The following is a 6,000-nucleotide window of genomic DNA, read 5'->3' as shown; positions in this document are numbered from 1 at the left end:
TGACGCTAGGGTTATAAAGGAAGCTTGTATGTGGTTACCGAATGTTGTTCGGAGTCCCGGATGAGATCCCGGACGTCACGAGGAGTTCCGGAATGGTCCGGAGTCCCGGATGAGAACCCAAACCCGAGACTAAGTGCTTCTGTAATAAGGGGAACAGCCACTGGAGCAGAATTACCCTAGATACTTGGTAGATGAGAAGGCTGGCAAAGTCGATAGAAGTATATTGGATATACATTATGTTAATGTGTACTTTACTAGTACTCCTAGTAGCACCAGGGTATTGGATACCGGTTCGGTTGCTAAGTGTTAGTAACTCGAAATAAAAGCTACGGAATAAACGGAGACTAGCTAAAGGTGAGCTGACGATATATGTTGGAAGTGTTTCCAAGGTTGATATGATCAAGCATCGCACGCTCCCTCTACCACCGAGATTGGTGTTTGCGTTGAGCATAGACATGATTGGATTATGTCTATCGCAATACGGTTATTCATTTAAGGAGAATAATGGTTACTCTATTTTTGAATAATACCTTCAATCGTCTTGCACCTAAAGGAATGGTTTATTGAATCTCGGTCGTAGTGATACACATTTTCATGCCAAAAGATATAAGATAGTAATGATAGTACCACTTACTTGTGGCACTGCCATGTAAGTCATAATGGTATAAAACGCATGAAGAAGCTCCATGTTGATGGATCTTTGGACTCACTCGTTTTTGAAAAGTTTGAGACATGCGAACCATGTCTATTGGTGTATATGCATGAAGAAACTCCATGGAAATGGATCGTTCGGACTCACTTGATTTTGAATCACTTGAGATATGCAAATCATACCACATGGGCAAGATGACTGAAAAGCCTCATTTTCAGTAAGATGGAACAAGATAGCAACTTGTTGGAAGTAACACATTTTGATGTGTGCAGTCGAATGAGTGCTGAGGCATGCAGTGAATATCATTATGTTCTTACTTCACAGATGATTCGAGTAAATGTTGAGTATATTTACTTGATGAAACACAAGTCTGAATTATTGAATGGTTCAAGTAATTTCAGAGTGAAGTAGCAGATCATTATGACAAGAGGATAAAATGTCTATGATATGATCATAGAGATGAATATCTGAGTTACGAGTTTTGGCACACAATTAAGACATTGTGGAAATTGTTTCGCAATTAATACCGCCTGGAACACCATAATGTGATGGTGTGTCCGAACATCATAGTTGCACCCTATTGGATATGGTGCGTACCATGATGTCTCTTATCGAATTACCACTATCGCTCATGGGTTAGGCATTAGAGACAACCACATTCACTTTAAATAGGGCACCATGTAATTCCGATGAGATGACACCATATGAATTATGGTTTAGAGAAACCTAAGTTGTCGTTTCTTAAAAGTTTGGGGCTGCGACGCTTATATGAAAAAGTTTCAGGTTGATAAGCTCGAACCCAAAGCGGATAAAATGCATCTTCATAGGAAACCCAAAACAGTTGGGTATACCTCCTAATTCAGATCCGAAAGCAATATGGATTGTTTCTAGAATCGGGTCCTTTCTCGAGGAAAAGTTTCTCTCGAAAGAATTGAGTGGGAGGATGGTGGAGACTTGATGAGGTTATTGAACCGTCTCTTCAACTAGTGTGTGACAGGGCACAAGGAGTTGTTCCTGTGGCACCTACACCAATTGAAGTGGAAGCTTATGATATTGATCATGAAACTTCGGATCAAGTTACTCCCAAACCTCGTAGGATGACAAGGATGCGTACTACTTCAGAGTGGTACGTAATCCTGTCTTGAAGGTCATGTTGCTAGACAACAATGAACCTACGAGCTATGGAGAAGCGATGGTGGGCCCGGATTCCGATAAATGGCTTGAGGCCATAAAATCCGAGAGAGAATCCATGTATGAAAACAAAGTGTAGACTTTGGCAGAACGGCTCGATGGTCGTAAGGCTAATGAGTACAGATGGATTTCAGAAGGAAGACGGACAATGATGGTAAATGTCACCATTAAGAAAGCTCGACTTGTCGTTAAGATGTTTTCCAACAAGTTCAAGGAGTTGACTACGATGAGATTTTCTCACTCGTAGCGATGCTAAGAGTCTGTTGGAATTATATTAGCGATTACTGCATTATTTATGAAATCTTGCAGATAGGATGTCAAAACATTGTTTCCTCGACGATTTTAATGAGGAAAGGTTGTATGTGATACAACCGGAAGGTTTTGTCAATCCCGAAAGATGCTAATAAGTATGCAAAGCTCCAGCAATCCTTCTAAGGACTGGAGTGAGCATCTCGGAGTTTGAATGTATGCTTTGATGATGATCAAAAATTTTGGGTTTGTACAAAGTTTATGAGAAACTTGTATTTCCAAAGAAGTGAGTGGGAGCACTATAGAATTTCTGATGAGTATATGTTGTTGACATATTGTTGATCAGAAATGACGTAGAATTTCTGGAAAGCATATAGGGTTATTTTGAAAGTGTTTTTCAATGGAAAGCCTGGATTAAGCTACTTGAACATTGAGCATCAAGATCTATAAGGATAGATCAAAATGCTTAATAATACTTTCAAATGAGCACATACCTTGACATGATCTTGAAGGTGTTCAAGATGGACCAGTCAAAGAAGGAGTTCTTGCCTGAGTTGTAAGGTACGAAGTTAAGACTTAAAGCTCGACCTCGGCAGAATAGAGAGAAAGGACGAAGGTCGTCCCCTATGCTTAAGACATAGGCTCTACAGTATGCTATGCTGTGTACCTCACCTGAAGAGTGCCTTGCCATGAGTCAGTCAAGGGGTACAAGAGTGATCCATGAATGGATCACAGACAGCGGTCAAAGTTATCCTTGGTAACTAGTGGACTAAGGAATTTTCTCGATTATGGAGGTGGTAAAAGAGTTCGTCGTAAAGGTTACGTCGATGCAAGCTTAACACCTATCCGGATAGCTCTAAGAAGAGATACCGGATACGTATTATGGGGCAACAATTTAGAATAGCTCCAAGTAGAACAGTTATTTGGAATAGCTCCAAATAGAGCGTGGTAGCTACATCTAGGAGATGACATAGAGATTTGTAAAGCACACACGGATCTGAAAGGTTCGGACCCGTTGACTAAAACCTCTCTCACAAGCAACATGATCAAACCTAAAACTCTTGGGTATTAGTCACATGGTGATGTGACCTGTGAGTGTTAATCACATGGCGATGTGAACTAGATTATTGACTCTAGTGCAAGTGGGAGACTGTTGGAAATATGCCCTAGAGGCAATAACAAAAGTGTTATTATTATATTTCCTTGTTCATGATAATTGTCTTTTATTCATGCTATAACTGTATTATCCGGAAATCGTAATACACGTGTGAATACATAGACCACAATATGTCCCTAGTGAGCCTCTAGTTGACTAGCTCGTTGTGATCAACAGATAGTCATGGTTTCCTGGCTATGGACATTGGATGTCGTTGATAACGGGATCACATCATTAGGAGAATGATGTGATGGACAAGACCCAATCCTAAGCCTAGCACAAAGATCGTGTAGTTCGTTTGCTAGAGCTTTGCCAATGTCAAGTATCTCTTCCTTTGACCATGAGAGCGTGTAACTCCTGGATACCGTAGGAGTGCTTTGGGTGTATCAAACGTCACAACGTAACTGGGTGACTATAAAGGTGCACTATAGGTATCTCCGAAAGTATCTATTGTTTTATGCGGATCGAGACTGGGATTTGTCACTCCGTGTAAATGGAGAGGTATCTCTGGGCCCACTCGGTAGGACATCATCATATGCGCAATGTGACCAAGGAGTTGATCACGGGATGATGTGTTACGGAACGAGTAAAGTGACTTGCCGGTAACGAGATTGAACAAGGTATCGGTATACCGACGATCGAATCTCGGGCAAGTAAAATACCGCTAGACAAAGGGAATTGAATACGGGATTGATTAAGTCCTTGACATCGTGGTTCATCCGATGAGATCATCGTGGAACATGTGGGAGCCAACATGGGTATCCAGATCCCGCTGTTGGTTATTGACCGGAGAACGTCTCGGTCATGTCTGCATGTCTCCCGAACCCGTAGGGTCTACACACTTAAGGTTCGATGACGCTAGGGTTATAAAGGAAGCTTGTATGTGGTAACCGAATGTTGTTCGGAGTCCCGGATGAGATCCCGGACGTCACGAGGAGTTCCGGAATGGTCCGGAGGTAAAGATGTATATATAGGAAGTCCTGTTTCGGCCATCGGGACAAGTTTCGGGGTCATCGGTATTGTACCGGGACCACCGGAAGGGTCCCGGGGGCCCACCGGGTGGGGCCACCTGCCCCGGGGGGCCACATGGGCTGTAGGGGGTGCGCCTTGGCCTACATGGGCCAAGGGCACCAGCCCCAAGAGGCCCATGCGCCTAGGGAACCCTAGAGGGAAGAGTCCTCGAGGGGGAAGGCACCTCCGAGGTGCCTTGGGGAGGATGGACTCCTCCCCCCCTCTTGGCCGCACCCCTTTCTTGGAGTAGGGGGCAAGGCTGCGCCTCCCCCCTCTCCCCTGCCCCTATATATAGTGGAGGGGAGGGAGGGCATCCATACCTGAGCCCTTGGCGCCTCCCTCCCTCCCGTGACACCTCCTCCTCTCCCGTAGGTGCTTGGCGAAGCCCTGCAGGATTGCCACGCTCCTCCATCACCACCACACCGTTGTGCTGCTGCTGGATGGAGTCTTCCTCAACCTCTCCCTCTCTCCTTGCTGGATCAAGGCGTGGGAGACGTCACCGGGCTGTACGTGTGTTGAACGCGGAGGTGCCGTCCGTTCGGCACTTGGTCATCGGTGATTTGAATCACGACGAGTACGACTCCATCAACCCCGTTCACTTGAACGCTTCCGCTTAGCGATCTACAAGGGTATGTAGATGCACTCTCCTTCTACTCGTAGCTGGTTTCTCCATAGATAGATCTTGGTGACGCGTAGGAAAATTTGGAATTTCTGCTACGTTCCCCAACAGGCGTATCCCTTGAGTCCATCGAAGCTGCCCTTCAAGAACTCCAAACCACCGTGCGATAGCCCCACGGTGGGCGCCAATTGTCGTAGAATTGTCACGGCAGATGTCCTCGTTGAAAGGACTTAGTCGTGAGGCCAACACATCTATGTGGCAGCTTGAGAGGGGTTGAGTGGGACAAGAGACACAAGGTTTTACCCAGGTTCGGCCCCTCACGGGGGAGGTAAAAGCCTACATCCTGCTTCATTGATATTGATGATGATGATCACGATTACACTGGTGCTCTAACTCGAGAGCTATAGACTTGTTTGTCTAACCCTAACTTATCAAACTTGTGGAACTTGTGAATCTTGTCCCTCTTGGGGTGCCCTGCCCCTCCTTATATATGTTGGAGGGGCGGTTTACATAACTAGTCCTATTAGGATTACGATTACTCTATTACAAGTGGAGTCCTAGTCTTGCTTTCTTTGTAAGGGAATATTCCTTATGCTTTCCTCTTAATCCGGCCCACCATAATACAAGCCGGCCTTCCATGAACCGTGTGCTTGGGCCACCGGGTCTTGTTGCTCCTCTGCTCCGCCGGCCAGGTCATTAGTGAGTCACCTGGCTCGTCCGGGTCATCAGTGAGTGGAGAGATCCGGGCGGGTCACTTAGTGAGTCACCAAGTCAAGGCGGGTCACCAGTGAATCACCAAGTCCGGCCGGGTCATACCGTGGGGTATATCCCCGACACTATGCCCACGTGATGGTTAGTGCTATCAGGCTAGAGGCCCCTCGGATCACAATCTCGTTACCGGCAAGTCTCTTTACTCGTTCTGTAATGCATCATCTCGCAACCAGCTCATTAGTTGCATTGCTTGCAAGGCTTATAGTGATGTGCATTACCGAAAGGGCCCAGAGATACCTCTCCGACAATCGGAGTGACAAATCCTAATATTGATCTATGCCAACTCAACAAGTACCATCGGAGACACCTGTAGAGCACCTTTATAATCACCCAGTTATGTTGTGACGTTTG

The sequence above is a fragment of the Triticum dicoccoides genome, chromosome 3A (assembly GCF_002162155.2).
Source record: "Triticum dicoccoides isolate Atlit2015 ecotype Zavitan chromosome 3A, WEW_v2.0, whole genome shotgun sequence".
Lineage (NCBI taxonomy): Eukaryota > Viridiplantae > Streptophyta > Magnoliopsida > Poales > Poaceae > Triticum > Triticum dicoccoides.
The sequence above is the reverse complement of the archived record's forward strand: the minus strand, read 5'-3'. Positions refer to the sequence as shown.